Source organism: Aulonocara stuartgranti (assembly GCF_965226115.1).
Source record: "Aulonocara stuartgranti genome assembly, chromosome: 3".
In the NCBI taxonomy this organism is placed as follows: Eukaryota; Metazoa; Chordata; class Actinopteri; order Cichliformes; family Cichlidae; genus Aulonocara; species Aulonocara stuartgranti.
Window position 1 is genome coordinate 50,346,759 of NC_138941.1, and position 18,910 is coordinate 50,365,668.

Genomic DNA, 18,910 nt, shown 5'->3' on the forward strand with positions numbered 1-18,910 from the left:
CCAAATGGACCAATACGGCAATGCCACGATGATCCATTTGGCAAAGTAAATCCATTGGGTATCCTTGTTGGTCTTCAGACAACAATTCTGATGGCTAAAGAACCAAATGGGACAGGCAAAAACAAAAACAAAAAAATGATGGTGTTGGAACCATCAGCAGGTCTGCAGTCGTGGGTGAAGAGGGAGTAGAGGAAAGGGCTCATCACACAGCCTTGTGGTACACCGGTGTTCATTGTGATGGTAGATGAGCAGCGGTTATCCAGCCGGACATGTTGGGGGCGGTTGGTCAGGAAGTCCAGTTACCATTTGCAGATGAGGCAACTGATGCCCAGGTCTGTCAGTTTCCTGATGAGTTGTGAGGGGTGGATTGTATTGAATGCTGAACTGAAGTCTATAAACAGCATTCTGGCGTAGGTGTTGTTGTTGTCCAGGTGTGAGAGGACAGAGTGCAGTGCGATGGAGACTGCATCCTCTGTGCTCCTGTTCTGGCGGTATGCGAATTGGTGGGGGTCCAGGGTGGGGGGGAGACAGGATTTGAAGTGTGCTAGGACCAGCTGCTCTAAGCACTTAGTGATGATGGGGGTGAGTGCTACTGGGCGGTAGTCATTGAGGCAAGATGGGTTGGAGTTTTTGAGTATCGGGACGATGGAGGTGGATTTGAAGCAGGCCGGTACCACAGCGTGGGCCAAGGACAGATTGAATATGTCTGTGAGCACTCCTGCAAGCTCCTCAGAACATGCTCTGAGAACATGCCCGGGGATGCCATCAGGACCTGCAGCCTTGTGGACATTGATCCTGCTCTCTCCCCCACATCGCACAGTGTGCTTTGAGGTGTAGTTTGTGTCTGTGAGCACCCGTGTGTACACCTGTGAGCATGAGTGCGCTTGTATTTAAAAGGTTCCTTCATGTAATGATCTGCTAGGGGCCACAGCCCCGTCCTCCAGGGCATGAAGCAGGCATGGAGGAGATCCAGGCTCCAGACATCCAGAGACTGTCAGAGCACAAGAGTCCAACACAGGGACCAACAGAGGGACAACTGTGCCACTCTCCCAGAAAGAGCTGAGGAGAGCCCCAGATGAGGGGTCATACAGCAGCAGCAGAGCAGAAGCCAGGGGGGGTTGCAGTGACATGCCCGTGACCTCCACCAGCATCCAGCTGTGCCAGAGTGGACCGAACCCCAGGCCCAGAGGCCCCGAGCCACAGGCGCCGGGCCCTGACAAGCAGCCACCGGGAGTGAGCCGGTGCATACCTGAGCTCCCAGCCCCGGACACCAAGAACCACCAATGCACCGATGTCTCAGGGTGTCAGCCACTGGCAGGTGGAGTGTTGTTTTGGGGGGGGGGGGGGGGGGGGTCCATACCTTGGTCCATACCTTGGAAGGCCTAAGATGTCCCCAGAGAGGTGGCGTCTAATACCCGACCTGAGGTGGCGTCTAATACCCGACCTGACATATAGACACAGACAAACGGGCACACACAGATACAAACATCCACCCATGCACACATATGCAAATACTCAGCACTCACCCAACGTGGAGACAGACGTAAGTAGACACTGTACACACAATCACACTCCTCTGTTTTCTGAAGTTTTACATAAAATAGAGTTACATGGCACTGTTCATAACATTTGAAAGGAAGCCTGCATTATGTCAGTAGTCTGAAGTGTATTACCCACTGTGAGATGATGGATCACAGTTGGCTTTCATGTCAGGTCAAAGGGTTTTTTATATGAAAGTGTCATCAAATCTTGAATACAGGGAGTGCAGAATTATTAGGCAAATGAGTATTTTGTCCACATCATCCTCTTCATGCATGTTGTCTTACTCCAAGCTGTATAGGCTCGAAAGCCTACTACCAATTAAGCATATTAGGTGATGTGCATCTCTGTAATGAGAAGGGGTGTGGTCTAATGACATCAACACCCTATATCAGGTGTGCATAATTATTAGGCAACGTCCTTTCCTTTGGCAAAATGGGTCAAAAGAAGGACTTGACAGGCTCAGAAAAGTCAAAAATAGTGAGATATCTTGCAGAGGGATGCAGCAGTCTCAAAATTGCAAAGCTTTCATCGAACATCGATCATCGAACAATCAAGCGTTTCATTCAAAATAGTCAACAGGGTCGCAAGAAAAACCAAGGCACAAAATAACTGCCCATGAACTGAGAAAAGTCAAGCGTGTAGCTGCCAAGATGCCACTTGCCACCAGTTTGGCCATGTTTCAGAGCTGCAACATCACTGGAGTGCCCAAAAGCACAAGGTGTGCAATACTCAGAGACATGGCCAAGGTAAGAAAGGCTGAAAGACGACCACCACTGAACAAGACACACAAGCTGAAACGTCAAGACTGGGCCAAGAAATATCTCAAGACTGGTTTTTCTAAGGTTTTATGGACTGATGAAATGAGAGTGAGTCTCGATGGGCCAGATGGATGGGCCCGTGGCTGGATTGGTAAAGGGCAGAGAGCTCCAGTCCGACTCAGACGCCAGCAAGGTGGAGGTGGAGTACTGGTTTGGGCTGGTATCATCAAAGATGAGCTTGTGGGGCCTTTTTGGGTTGAGGATGGAGTCAAGCTCAACTCCCAGTCCTACTGCCAGTTTCTGGAAGACACCTTCTTCAAGCAGTGGTACAGGAAGAAGTCTGCATCCTTCAAGAAAAACATGATTTTCATGCAGGACAATGCTCCATCACACGCGTCCAAGTACTCCACAGCGTGGCTGGCAAGAAAGGGTATAAAAGAAGAAAAACTAATGACATGGCCTCCTTGTTCACCTGATCTGAACCCCATTGAGAACCTGTGGTCCATCATCAAATGTGAGATTTACAAGGAGGGAAAACAGTACACCTCTCTGAACAGTGTCTGGGAGGCTGTGGTTGCTGCTGCACGCAATGTTGATGGTGAACAGATCAAAACACTGACAGAATCCATGGATGGCAGGCTTTTGAGTGTCCTTGCAAAGAAAGGTGGCTATATTGGTCGCTGATTTGTTTTTGTTTTGTTTTTGAATGTCAGAAATGTATATTTGTGAATGTGGAGATGTTATATTGGTTTCACTGGTAAAAATAAATAATTGAAATGGGTATATATTTGTTTTTTGTTAAGTTGCCTAATAATTATGCACAGTAATAGTCACCTGCACACACAGATATCCCCCTAAAATAGCTAAAACTAAAAACAAACTAAAAACTACTTCCAAAAACATTCAGCTTTGATATTAATGAGTTTTTTGGGTTCATTGAGAACATGGTTGTTGTTCAATAATAAAATTATTCCTCAAATATACAACTTGCCTAATAATTCTGCACTCCCTGTAATCTTCTGAGCCAAAGTGAATATGCTATATGTGCAGTCAAGCTACTGTACTGCACATGAGTGCCGCTGTGTGTGTGCGCCTGTGTTTTGCTTCTATCTTTCTGAGGTCCAATTTGTGTTTTAGATCCTTTTAGGACATTTTACTTGCTTTTGTTTTCGAGGATTAAGACTTAGTTTTACAGTGACAGACGTGATGTTCATCTAGGGGGATGTTTTCTATAATCACGGGTCCCCACGAGTGTATAAAGCCAAAGATAGCTGTGTGCCTGAGCTTGTTCTTTGAACTCAGTTTGACTCTGACACCTGCTGAGCATTAGACGCATCATCACGAGTTCACCTGGAGTGCATGACCCCACACATGTGTACACACCTGCAGTAATCCCCACAGTTTATCTCCCGTTTGATCTTCCCATCAGCACCCACGCCGCTTATCGCATTCTCTTTCACATTTTCTTTTCATTCATTAAATATTTACTTCCTTCTCATTCCTTATTTTCTATTTCTAAATCTATCTCTCCGCTTTGTTATACTTACTGTACCAGTCGATCACGTTATGCAACAATTTCGTCTTTCTGTCATTGTTTTGTTTCTCGATGAGTCACACCTCTTCTCTCACTTTCTCTTTTTCCACGACAGTAAAAAAACGGATTAAATAAACCAGGGAATTTAACAGAACCCTACTGTAGTATGTGACCAATGTCAAAGTGAAAGTAGCTTCTTGATGATATGTGTGGCCAGTTTCGACACACTGGAACTTTCTAGAAGTCAGCGGCCGGGCTTCCTGTGGTCCACTGTAAAATGGCACACAGGAGTATCATTTTAGGAGCCTATGAAAAACAAATGTTATTGTATTGCAGACAGGAATAAAATTGTTGTTTAGTTTAATGTTGACCACACAGAATGTGACTCTCACTGGTCAGTTTCTTTTTTTAATCAACCCACCACAAATATTTGAATGACTAGTGGATGAACTCCCCTGACTTAGTGCAAATTCACTGCTCAGTAAAATTAAGAAACCCTTGATCATCCCAGTGTAACGCAGAGTCAGTTAAATTTCAGGGCTATAAATCTGTCTCTTCAGGAAGCATAAATCACAAAAACATCAATTTCAGCTGACATGTCAGCAGGTTCACTCGAGTGCCAACAGCAAGACAAACCTATGTCCAGTCAAGATTGCTCTCTTCTTAGCTTGCAGCCCATTCAGACCACTTTTTTGACCAAACTGTCAGAAACAGACTCTATGGGGTCAGCGCAAGATCCCAACATCCTTCACTAGGACCTCTGCTCAAACTCCAGAACTGACTTGTCTGTGATTGGTGCCCATTCTCTTCACAGATGAGAGCAGGTTCACACTGAGCACATGGACAGATGTCACAGCCACCTGCAGACTCTTTCACCTGTGCGAGTTTCTTCAGTGAACGTTTGAAACGTGGCACTATGTTGTGTTTTATTCCCGTAAAGCCTGAACCATGAAATCATTTTCTCTGTTTATTTTAAACAAACAAAAATATATACAGCAGGTTGGATTAAGGTTCAAAAACACAGATAATTACACTGATGATGTACAGGTATCAGATATTATACACTTGGCATTACAGGCTTGATAATGCATTTAGCATCAATGAAGGGAAAGCATTAAACTCAGTGAATTCAGTCTTTATTATAATCAGTCATATGCCTTTTTAAATTCTTTATATTTTAAATAGCTGGCATGAAATGCATCATTTAAATTTGAATACAGTGCATTACTATCAGGACTGAGTCAATATTCCAACATATCCATGGAAATGACTAACCGTCTGAGGTCAAAGTGGCAACCCTATTCATTCTTAAGGCTAACTCTAACTCTAACCGTAGGCATTGAGAATATGAACTTTTTTTTATTGTTATTAACTTGCTCTCCCAATTCTGGGTATTTTGGGAACAAAACGTATGATGACTTAGACATCAGAGGGTTAAAACATTAAGAGGAAAGTGAGGAATTCTACCAAATTTTCTGAAACCATCACATATAAATTGGTGTTTATGGGCGAAGGAACTTGACCTCTATTTTTAAAAGTTTCTTTGATTTAACTTGATTAGAAATTCTCATTACAACCATGGGTATAATCCATATTTTATGCAGTGGAACTGGAAAAGAAAATGAAGTGAGGGAGTTCTGGCCCGTGTACACAGAGCTGATGAATAGAAAAACACTGGGTGCAGCCTTCTCAGATGGGAATTTCTGAAGAAAAAAATTACGCGAATAAACCTGAAAGTACAAGACGTGCAGAACCCCAGGCTGAATAGGGCGAACTGCCAAATAACTTCCTCCTCATTTCCTTCTACACCATTTACAGAAAGAGCTTCACCTTCATGATAAAAACAAAGGGAAAACCGCAACGTGTCAAATCTATAAATAGTCTGATGAGGTACCAGTGTTCAGTTGCAAGAAGCAAGTTTCTCTGGAAGCTCTTCCCACTCCAGCTGGATGTGCAGGACTTGCTTTGCCAGCCCAAACTCTTGGCTCGCTGTGGACAGTTTAAAAAAGAAGTGACAAAGCAGGAGCAGTTCTCACATGTTTGACAGGCCATCACGCAGGGAAACCCCACATTCAAGCAAGGAGGAAAAACTCACACACCTCATACATACCAGAATACATGCCAACTGACAATTCAGCCTGCCAGGAAATATTGACACTTGTTCAAACGCACGTGCCCGCACAAGCAGAATCACATGCCTAGAATTAAAGAGAGGCCTAAAGTGTAATTACACCCATAATTTCTTGTTCACCTTATTTTCCACCAAAATGTCATTATTCGCTTTTTGTCACCAACCACCAATTTAATTAAATCTCAGTCACTACAGATGTCAGTATTTGATTAGCTCTTACATTTCCTCTTACCAGCCAGCAGTCCCGTACAAACAAGTCCTGCAGCTTCCAGCTGCAGACTCATTTAGTTTCTAGTGAAAAACCCCTGAAGTTTACTGGAAGCATTGCTTGCAAGAAACTGGATAAGCTAAATGTGATTTTTCTTAACCCCCTACAGGATGTGTCACTTTATAAACTTTGACAAGCAGTTTTGCCCTGGGCTGTACCTTCTCACTTGAAGCTGCTGATACCTGCTTAAGCTTATGTGTGTTTCCTGCAAATTAACATAGTGATACTAAAGTAATGCTCATAGGCTACAATCTCTTTGCTGGGCCACATCAACTCGTTTAAAACCATTGCTGAGCAACATTAAAACATTAAAAATTAACCCATTATCTATTAAAATAAGCCTCCACTTTGCGTAGTTTAACTCTGTGCTCTTCGTCATCCTCCCAACACAACAAAGTGTGTAACAGACATGCCGGTCCACCTTGTCCTTTTAATGCTTTGTGTCTCCAAAGGTGAAATGTACACGCATGCAGAAGTTGCAGTAACAACCAAGGCAGATATTTTATTTCAAGCCAACATGAAAATGGTCACAGGAAAGTGTTTAAACAGAGTGTTTATTAACACATTTACATCTATATACATATTAGCCACTTAGCTTAATCCAGTGGTTCCCAAACTTCTTTTGCTTGGCCCCCTTTGTTTTACAAGAAAATCTTCGTACCTTTGTTGTTGTAATTGTTGTTGTTGTTTTGACTGTGTAAGAATATTCGACATTGCTATCAATACATTTTTTTTAAAAATGCCTCTCTGTGCAAAATGGGTTTAAAAACATAAACAACTGTGGGATACTGTTTGTCTGTGACTTAAACAGGGGGAACAAATTGTGGCAGGATCAGCCTGATATTATTTGTATGCCACTGTAGCTTTGCTGTATAAAGAGCAACAATCGCCAAACTTTCATTATAGGAAGTGTTTGTGAACTAAAAATCAAGAATGTGGGGTACTGTTTCCCAGTGATTTAAGCAGCCCAGCGCGTGCTCCTGACGCAGGGGAAACAAATTCTGTCGGGGGATACCTACCTTGGCACCACCGTTGTGCAGGTGAAGCCAATTGCAAGATATGCTTCGTCATGTTTTCTAGTCTTTGGTTTGGATGAAGTTGGTTTGGAAGCATATTTGGCGATAATTCATCTTCTGCTTTGCATTTGTGTGGCAGCCCCGTTCATTATGCTAGCACTGTTCAAGCATTCTTTTTTTTCATTCATACCGCACCCTCCCTGCAATGGCTCTGCGTCACCCACTTTCGGAACCACTGGCTTAGTCGATTCTGACGAAAAAGACTCTGGAATGTACTTCATACGTTCTTAGTTCACTACTAACTTTGTGGCTTTAAATATATTATCTCCCCCTACTGGAAATGTACACAGTGGACCAGTATGTCTATTACACATTTGGCCATGATACTGGATTGCATTTGATCTGACAGCCTACACTCATATGACAAACGCCGGTCAGAGTGTCTGAGGACAATTGCAAAGTTTCCCAAATTATTTACTTGTCACCTGTCCACTTTTTGGACCTACGATGAAGCAAAGGATTCAACTACAAGTCCAGTTCCAACCATACAGTAAGTTATGATCTGTTAAGTTACTTTGCTTTGTCAATCTTTCCATCCACCCCTGCATCGTTTCTAAGCAAACTTTATGCTGCTGTATGTATGTTAACTGATGCTCACATCTAAAGGCAAAATAGAAAATTTGCAAATTACTACCACAAACCATAAATGATGGGGAGGTCAATATGCATTATGTTTGATCAGAAACAAAAGTAAACATTGAAATGTGCATAAGACAGCCCGGCACGAAAAGTCATTCAGTCACAAACTTTGTCTTTATCTTCAACTTTGTTTGTGGATTGTCTTAAAAATTTCATCATCCAACCTACAGAATCAGGATTTGTCTTAAAGTCCTGCGTGAAGTTCATCATTGCTGTTATTCAGTTGTTTTAGCACATGATCCAGTCTTGACATGGGCGGTCACTCTTTCACTTTCACAGCACTCCCACTCTGTTTACTCAGGCTATGCACTAGCTGGTTGTTGCCCGTTGTTAGTATTTGTGATGATCCGTCATACCTGCAGCTAAGGATTCAGCTGTGTGCTGCCACATCCTGTCCACTGGATAATAGCTGAGGTTTAATCCTCAAGAAAAGATGAGAGTCACAGCTAAGAGAAGTCTCCCTTTCACCCTGAATTTTCCGTATTCTGCCGTTCCCTCTGTTGCTTTCTCTCCAACTTGCCTTTTAGTTTGCTGTTTCTTTTACCCAGCAAGAGACAGAACAGACACACATTTTATTCAGGAAACCAGACACAGGGGAGGTGCAGCTGTGTTATTGCAAATCCAACCAAACCAAATCTTTTCCATTGAGGTGTGTAATATCAAAAAATTGCTCATATCATAAGTTTTGATGATTATTAAGTTATTTTTAAATGTAATAATAGCTATAAATGTAAAGAAAATATATAATTTCCATCCTGGTTTAGCCCCATTTTAAATTATTATTTTTTATTTAAATAAATTTCTTTACACACCAGTCATGGTAATTAGTCAGAAAAATTCCCAGCCAGGGGATTGCAGTTTGTGTGCCATTTGGAATTATTTTTTTTACTTGCTCATTAGGCTTTGCTCACTTTTTACTTTTGGTTTTACAGGATCAGTGGGTTTAAGCACAAAAACATTCAGTCACAAACTTTGTCTTTATCCAGGATAAAACAGGATTATTGTTGTTTATGGACCATTAGCATTATACTCGGATTGTACCATAAAGTGGCACAAATGTCCAAAATAAGGCTGTGCCACAATCGTATCATCCATGAAGACACCCATAATAATGTTTGCACAATAGGAGAGTGTCATAGTGTTGCTATAGTAATGCCATGGGTTTGTACACCTCTGCCTCCAGAACCGAGTTTCAACCTCTGATGAAGATTTATTTGGCAAAAACGCACCATGCAGTACAATCAGGCTATGTAGGCACATCAGGAGGAGATGAGAGGAGCTCCTGATGTGCGGCCCACGAATAAACAAGTGGTTTAACCAGGCATCACTGGAGCATCAGCAGCCAGCACGGGGAGTGCTAAGACATGGGAGCGGGGAGCACAAAGACACGGACTTTTCAGGGAGGACACGACATGGGAGTCAGGGGAGAGCACGGGGATTTATTGTTGTTTTTCCATTCACTGTGAATAAACGCACTGCTGATATTCAGAGCTCCGCGCCTGGGTCCTCCTTCCTCACTTCCCCACGGTTGGCCATCGTCAACTGTGACAGCATCTGGTAGTTAGACTCTGTAACACAGGAAGAGCAAATGATGGATACAAATAAATGATGCAGGTGCATAATGGACAAGCAGGACTTCAGGCTGCTTGACCCAAGATATAACACCACAGGTGTCTATAAATGGTAAAATTCAATGCATGGTAAAAATACGGAAAAACATCCGTAAATAACCGATAGGGAAAATTCTTTCTTTTTAAAAACGGTACATTGTACTGTGTTTTCTTCTATTTGAAATCAAGATCAGAAAAGTCCAGTTTAAAAATATGTATCTCAAAGTATTTATCAGATATTTGTACTGAGCCGGTACAACTCCCAAGACGTTCTGAATGGATATTATTGTCATTGGTCGTAGTCATGTTGAAGAGCAGGTGTGCTCGAAACGCCTTACGCTACTCCTCAGTCTCTCAGAACCAATGAGACATGGGGAGTGGTTGCTCCATGATCGGAAGGTCGGGGGTTTGACTCCACTGAATGGGTATCCTGAGGTTCCCCTGACCAAGATACCGTCCCTACAGCTCCCCGGTCGCTGCATTGGTGGCTGCCCACTGCTTCACTGGGTGAATGGGTTAAATGCAGAGGAGTTATTTCCCTACGGGGACCAACACACACACTTGCATCCTCGCAGATCCACAAAGTGTAATGCTTCCTTTTGATCTATGTTTTTGCCTCTTTGCACATCTTTTTACATCTTAATGTCCCCAGAAATAAATCTTAAAATGAATATTACCTACAGGTCGCAGCACACGACGAGCACATGGCCCTTCCACGAGCCTTTTTATGCTGGAGGTTTCTTCGTGTAAAAAGGGAGTTTTTCCTTCCCACTTTCACCAAATGCTTACTCATAGGGGGTCGCCTGATTGTTGGGGCTTTTTCTTGGTCTCTACCTTACAATATAAAAAGGCTTGAGGTGGCTGATGTTCTGATTTGGTGCTATGTGAATAAAACTTAGTTGAACTGATACAACACACAAAACCCATGTGGTTAGGTTCAAAAACAATATTATGGTTTGCACATTCGAAAAATGACGCTGCCCAGTACATTTTAATGGGACGTCACTAGTACCTTGTGTATTACACAAGTCTAGTCACCTTGTGTATTACAGCACTGATGCCAAAGGACACCTTGTGCGAGACGCTAGGGGTTTTGACACAACAACAGGATCTGACGCCCTGGGAAACTGTGCAGTTTTGGAAACTGAAGGAGAATGGCTTCCAGGTGGTGCAGAAGACTGGAGAAAAAGGTTTTAATGTTCGCAAGCTGATTTTTTTCTTTTCTTTCTGTTGGAAGCATTTTTCAAAAACACTTTACCTTTTAAGCACCGCATTCACAACACTGTGTAATGGTATAAAGACAATAAAATGAAAAACAAATACAGATCACAGAACTTTCCTCCATTCATGAAAGCCATCAAATTATGTCCACACAGTCTGACCAACAGGACACAGGGAAACACAAACACAAACACACACACACACACACACACACACACACACACACACACACACACACACACACACACACTGTTCCCTTGAAGTGGTTCATCTTGGACTACTTACTGTGGCAAACAGACTCTCCTGGCAGCAAAACTACAAACAAACAGAACCAAACTCCTTGTTCTTCCCACAAGCTGTGTGTGATTTGATGCGTGTATCCCAACTGTAAAGCCGGTGTTACTTTCAGTCATATGTCATGTTGTTTGTGAACATTATCATTTTTTTCCAAAACTTCCTCGTACACTTGTGTGTTCTTCTTTGGTGACCATGTAAGTGTGTGTAGCTTGCATCTCTCCAACCCTAATGTCTTTGAAGTGGGTGTAGGTTTTTACATGTGGACTTATTGTAGTAGCTTTCTCCTTGTCTTCCTCTCTCTTTCTCTCTTCTGTCTTCCATCAAGCCAGAGAAAAACTCTGGTTTTTTCTTGATGTTCACAAACCACAGTGATCTGCTGGCAGGGGAATAAAAACAGATATGGAAGCAGTGAGACGTCACTCAATCACACAATCACAGTGCTGAGACCCTGAACCAGATCATCGTTTTCTGTGTGTTCCCCAACATAACAGTTCTCAGTCCCACTGTTAGGCCCTCTTTGAAGAGTCCAGTACTGAAGTTGAATATTCACAACAGAAGACACACAAGAGATTACAAAAAGCTTTACTATTTAATCTAGTGTGCAGCTAAGCATTGCTTCCCTGTGGCTTTTCAAATGAGAGTCAGCTTTTCATGGAGCATGTTTACATGTACGCGGGAGATCTGACTCTGTTTTCTAGTTCCAGTAACAGTTCCAAGAACAATGTTCAAGGAAAGAGCCACCATTCATCTCTGCATCAAGAAAGCGAGGCTGCTTAAGGGAACGTTCGAGTAGGGTTTAATCAAGTCTGCGGTCTTTTTAATGTTGGGCGTCATTTATTTATGAAAGCATCCAGCTTGTTGACGATTTGTTACCAACAGTATCGCGTTTCACCCATTAAGCTGCTCATTGCTGCTTTCACAATGCTTACTTAGCTAAAATCAAATGAATCTTTCCTCTAAATAACACTGCGGTCCCACACTACACCCAAATTTGATTTTTATTTAGATCTGACAGATGTGAACACCAAAAAGGTTCCTGATGGAAAGGCTAATCCCCTCTTTCTAATCACTATCACTTATGCTGCCTTCTTCTTTCTCAAGTTCAAGTTCAAGTTCAACTTTATTGTCACTTCAACCATATACAGTTTAAAAATACACAGTGAGGCGAAACAACGTTCCTCCAGGAACCAAGGTGCTACAAGACAAGTTAGTGCAAAAAAAAAATAATAATATATAATATATCTAGTAATAATATTGTGCAAAAGAGCATTTACAGGTTGGTGTGTGCGATGGTTTGGTGGTGTAGGTCAGTGTGTTTGCGCTTGTGTTGGTTAGTCAGTCCAGTCTCAATGTTTTGAGGTATTTGAGTTAAGCTGAGTGATAATGTTAGTGTATGTGTGTGTGTGCGTGTTTATCAGTCAGTCCCTTTTTGCTGAGGAGACGGATGGCTTGTGGAAAAAAGCTGTTGCACAGTCTGGATGTGCGTGCCCGAATGCTTCGGTACCTTTTTCCAGATGGCAGGAGTGTAAAGAGTGTGTGAGAGGGGTGTGTCCGATCAGCCACAATGCTGGTGGCTTTGCGAATGCAGCGTGTGGTGTAGATGTCCTCAATAGAGGGTAGAGAGACCCCGATGATCTTCTCTGCTGTTCCCACTATCCGCTGTAGGGTCTTGCGGTCTGATATGGCACAGCTCCCAAACCAGACAGTGATGCAGCCGCTCAGGATGCTCTCAATAGTTCCTCTATAGAAGGTGGTCAGGATCGGTGGTGGAAGCCGGGCCTTTCTCAGTCTTCTCAGAAAGAAGAGACGCTGTTGGGCTTTCTTGTGCAGGGAGCTGGTGTTGAGGGACCAGCCGAGGTCCTTCTCCAGGTGTACGCCCAGGAATTTGGTGCTGTCAACGATCTCCACAGAGGAGCCGTTGATGCTCAGCGCCTCGTGTCCTCCTAAAGTCAACAACCATCTCTTTTGTCTTGTCAACATTCAGAGACAGGTTGTTGTCCTTACACCAGTCCGTTAGTCTCTGCACTTCCTCTCTGTACGCTGACTCGTCGTTCTTGCTAATGAGACCCACCACGGTCGTGTCATCAGCGAATTTAATGATGTGATTTGAACTGTGTGTTGCTACACAGTCATGAGTCAGCAGTGTGAACAGCAGAGGACTGAGCACACAGCCTTGTGGGGCCCCAGTGCTCAGTGTGGTGGTGCTGGAGGTGCAGTTCCCGATCCGTACTGACTGAGGCCTTCCGGTCAGAAAGTCCAGGATCCAGTTGCAGAGGGAGGTGTTCAGGCCTAACAGGCTCAGCTTTCCGATCAGTTGTTGGGGGATGATCGTGTTAAATGCTGAGCTGAAATCTATGTACAGCATTCGGACGTGTGAGTCCTTCTTGTCCAAGTGTGTCAGGGCAAGATGGAGTGCAGTGGAGATGGCGTCGTCCGTTGAGCGGTTATGGCGGTATGCAAATTGCATTGGGTCCAGTGAGGGGGGCAGCAGGGTCTTGATGTGTCTCATGACGAGCCGTTCGAAGCACTTCATGATGGTGGGTGTAAGTGCGATAGGGCGGTAGTCATTGAGACAGGACACAGAAGACTTCTTGGGCACGGGGACGATGGTGGTGGCCTTGAAGCACGTGGGGACAACGGCACTGCTCAGAGAGATGTTGAAGATGTCGGTGAGAACATTTGCCAGCTGATCAGCACATTCTCTGAGCACTCTGCCTGGGATGTTGTCTGGTCCAGCAGCTTTACGTGGATTGACTCTGCGTAGAGTTTTCCTCACCTCAGCTGTAGTGAGACACAGGACCTGGTCGTTCGGAGGAGGGGTGGTCTTCCTCGCCGCCACGTCGTTCTGCCTGTCGAACCGAGCATAGAAGTTGTTAAGCACATCTGGGAGGGAGCCGTCACTGTCACAGGCAGGTGGTGTCGTCCTGTAGTTAGCGATGGCTTGTAAGCCCTGCCACATGCGTCGTGTGTTGCCGCTGTCCTTGAAGTGGTTGTGGATTCTCTGGGCGTGTGCGCGCTTCGCCTCTCTGATGGCCCGACAAAATTCAGCCCTCGCTCTTCTAAGCGCCACCTTATCTCCCTCTTTGAAGGCAGAGTCTCGGGTCCTTAGAAGTGCACGCACTTCCGCAGTAATCCACGGTTTCTGGTTGGGTCGTGAGATGATGATCTTGGAGACAGTGACGTCATCGGTGCACTTGTTGATATAGCTGGACACTGATGATGTGTACTCCTCCAAGTCAGTGAAGTCGCCGTAAGTTGCAGCCTCTCTAAACATGTTCCAGTCAGTGCTCTCAAAACAGTCCTGAAGACCAGAGATGGCTCCTGCTGGCCAGGTTTTCACCTGCTTCAGAACCGGTTTTGATCGCCTGATGAGTGGTCTGTATGCTGGAATTAGCATAACAGAGATGTGGTCTGAGTAGCCGAGGTGGGGGCGGGGCTCTGCCCGATATGCGCCGGGGATGTTTGTGTAAACAAGATCCAGCGTGTTTTCTCCCCTCGTTGCAAAGTCCACATACTGATGGAATCTAGGAAGCACTGACTTGAGATTTGCATGGTTGAAGTCCCCAGCAATAATAAACAGTCCATCCGGGTGTGTATTTTGCAGTTCACTGATCTTTGTATACAATTCCCATAGCGCTTCCTTAGCATTAGCGCTAGGTGGAATGTACACTCCGATAATGAAAACAGTGGTGAATTCCCGTGGTAAGTAAAAAGGTCTGCATCTAACAGTCACAAACTCTGTTTGCCACAGCGGATCATCTGCTTCTGTCTTTCTCCGGCTCTAGCATCTAACTTTGTCACAGCAACCCTTTTGCATGACTTCCTTCACTACATCCATGCTCTAGATATGTCCAAACCATCCCAGCCATCCCTCTTTGTCTTCGAGCTGCTCAACCTCTGATGTATTCCTGTCCATCGTGGACACTCCCAATGAAAATCTTCAAACCTGCTACCTTCAGCTCAGCCTCCTGTCTCTCTTCATTACTTTGAATGGTTGGCCCTAGGTATTAAAACTCATCTTTTACTACTGCTACTCCTTGCACCTATACCTTTCCACCTCCCTCCATTTCATTCTTTCTCAATTTAAATCAGTTTTCAAATCTGTTTGATGAACTCAAATAAGTAACAAAGTGTAACAAATATGCTAAAAAGGGGCAAATATTGTTTCCCAGCTCTGTATCAGCATTGATAAGGGTGTATTAGACATCCTAAAATTAACAGAAATATGCTGAATGGTTAAAATTAGGTTGCCGTGCTGATGTCTAAGGAATGGTGATGCTTTAGACCTCAGAGGAATAAATTCAGGTGTCTCTAATGCCTTGAAAAGATTACCATTCACTTTTACACACTTGAATGTTAGCTGGAGTTAGATTATGGGAAACAAATGTGTATTAATTAATCAACTAAAATGAACTCAATCCCCCAAATCAATCAACAATTGAGTTTCTTATGCGAATGGTGCAAGGTTTAGCACTGCTTGCCAAAAATAATTTTCCCATGTAGGACAATACCGTTTTTTTATGGAAGCCCGTTTCCTCCACAAAAAAACCAATAGAATTAGATCAGGTCAGCTGTTACGCTCACTAAGAAATTACTAGAGAAAACCCAGAGGGATCGGGTGACTTCTTGAGGCCTTGTAAATAATTGCTTTTAAAATCTTAAACCTTCTAACCTAAAAAACTGAGCTTTCTAAAACGTGTTTAACATTGTAATGAGGGTGTATTTACGAAGTGAAAATGAAATGGTCTATTAAAATGAAAGTAAATGGCATGTAAAAACAAAGGTCAAAACATAATATGAAACTAAGATAACATGGGAGTTTAACTCTGCTGAGTGAAACTGTTGTATTGATGTATAACACTCCCATAGTCATGTATAACAGTCCCATAACGTCCTGATGTGAACTATTGTTGTTCTTTCAAAGGGGAAACAATGACTGGTTTTATTTAAATGACAAAAGCCATCCCAGCAGGTGGGCGTATTTTCAAAAAAGTGTCACTGATGGGATTGTGAGCGTAAAAACAAAACTTAACTCAAAATATAATATGAAACTATGATTACATGAGGGTTGAACTCCAGTGTCATGGGTGAACTTGCTGTACTGACGTGTGACACTGCCACTCCTACAACCTTTTTACATAGACTTCTTTTGTGCTTTCAAAGTGGAAACACTCACGGGTTTCTTTTTTAGTGGACAGAAGCCACTTGAGCAGATGGGTGAATATGTCATTCATGGAGCTGGGATTCATCACAGAAACCACTACTATAAATAGTTAACTTAAACTGACAGAGAGCACCTGGTCCTGCTTGTTACCCTTCCGCAAGATTTCCAACCTTTCTGATTTACAAGTTCGTGCTTTCAGTACTTCAAGCTTGTTAGCATGCACAATACAGGCGGCCTACCATCTGTCTGACTTGCTTGCTGGTTGCACTTTTGCACATACATTTGTTTTTGTTTGTGTGCCGGTTTCATGTGGCTTCCAAAAAACTAACAAAGTTCTCATGCATGCTCTTCAGAGTCTGGATGTAATTTGGTTATCTAGATTGTCACTGCATTAACACCTTATATAAAGATTTAACTTCATCTGAATACAATACACAGCAATGCTGCATGGCAAAGCTGAGTGTAGGGTAGAAGTTGTTAATGGTTGATCTTTGAATCGGTCAAAAAGCTGGTTCACAGATGTAACCAAGTCTAGGTTTTTTCTTTTCCACACAGCTTTTTTAGTTAGGATTTATTTACTTTAGTATTCTGGCTAAGAGGTTAGGGTTATCCCAGCTGTCATGGAGGGTTGGGCGATATGACCTCTAATCACAATAGCAAATAACTGAAGATTTTACCTTGTTTGCTCTGCAAGCGCTACCACACACACGCATAACAAATTTATAAGACCACCACCTATTATATTTTAGAAATCTGCCAAAACATGTTTAAGACTAAAAATTCTAAAATTTGCAAAGTTTTTATACCTAAATTTGAGCCAGTACAGTGGACTGAAAACTCGGAAAGTAATAAAGTACAATGTTCAACCATTAAATGTTTTTTTTCTCTTCAGGAATGCAAATAAATAACTGTAATTATTTACTTATAAATCTGAAAATTAATGGATAGGGACCAGTGTTGTTCAAGTTATTTGAAAAAAGTCATTAGTTACTTATTACTGATTACTTCTCCAAAAAAGTAACCCCGTTACATTACTGAGTACTTATTTTCAAAAGTAATTAATTACTTATTACTTAGTTACTTTTTAAAAACATGATACACAACCTGAATACTTAATAAAGCAATAGACCTTTCAGCCCAATTCTATTTTTTATGCATAATCTATCATATAAAACTGAATCAAATGGAAAAGTCTCTTTGTAAAATTGTTTTATTAGTTTTAATCTTTTAAATTTATGCACATCAAGCAAAAAATTTAATTATAAGCAACAGTCTTTCATTTGAATACACTTTTTTAATATTTAAACCCATTTTCTGCATATTCCAGCATGTAAAATGAAATATTTTTTTGTGTTTCACTCACTCTTTCAAATAGATGCAAGTAAAACAGCAAAAAATAAACAAAATCCAAGATTTAGCTACACTAAGTCCTGACTCTCTTAAATCTGTTTTCACCTGTTTAGCAGGAGTGGGGCAGGTGGAGGTTTGCCCAGTGCCGCAGCGGTCATGTCAGTGGAGGGATCCGGGGGTTTCTCTGTCAATTTCACATTCCCGTGGCGGCTTGCTCGGTGCTTGCTCAGATTTGAAGTTTAACTTTTCTTCCCACGTAGAGTGTACAGCGGACGCTAATGTTTCTGTCACTTTTTACAGAATAAAACTTGAAGTAGAGTAAGCACTTCCACGCTTTTAGCGCTACATGGTTGTACTCTCTCCATTGTTGATCTACACGTCTGTTGCTGCCACAGACGTTGCACGCGCTTACATCATTGTCGTGAGACACTTCACAAACAAAATCACGGTTTAGTAACACAGTAACGCAGCATGCTTACGGGAAAGTAGCAGTAATCTAATTGCTTTTTTGCATTAGTAATCCGTTACATTACTCATTACTTGAAAAAAGGAATCAGATTAACGCGTTACTGCCCATCTCTGATAGGGACAATGATTGTATTTTAGCTTTAAAATATCAAAATTTACTGGGAGAGTACATACTGTAGGTTGTATTGAGAGAATTTAAAAGCAAAATGTCAGTTCTCATTCATTTAAATTACTGCCCAACCCTACACCTTGATGAGGTTGTCAGGTTAGCATGGGCCTAACACAGAGACCCAGCCAGCCATTTACTTGCACAGTCACACCCATTAAGCTAACATGCATGTCTGGACTATGAGGGAATATCGAGTATCCAGAAAGAGCACGTGCAAGGACCAGTGAAGGAGACCCCAGCCAGGATTAAAAACCAGGACCGTCTTGTTGTGAAGGTAACACAGTGCTGTCCAATAAAAACTGCAGTTTCTCTTTGCTAGTCAAAAGAAAGAGTGGTCAAAAAATTCACTTTTCAGATATCTTTTTCACTTTATATTTTATTACAGGAGTATATTTAACAATCATAGTAACAAAAAGAAAACAAGGAAAGTAGCACACGACATTCATATTTAACCTAAATGATTTTTTTTTCCGTATAAAGAAAGGCAAATATGTACAGAATGACGTAAGACAGGTTCAGAAACCAACAGGTGAGAGAAAAAGGAAGTGTAGTCGCATGGCACTTAAAAAATAAAACATACCTCACAAGTGCTTTTTTGTTTCCCATAATTAATATCAAATAAAATGCAGTGATAATAAGTCTGAATAACAAAACAAATAATAATTATTACAGTAATCAAATCA

The 18,910-nt window shown here is 42.4% G+C and overlaps 1 protein-coding gene across 3 annotated transcripts in view; it reads left to right on the forward strand.

Moving 5' to 3' along the window:
* Positions 1-18,910, forward strand: part of LOC309703804 (uncharacterized protein) — a 61,530-nt gene that overhangs the window by 20,054 nt on the left and 22,566 nt on the right. The window lies entirely within an intron of this gene.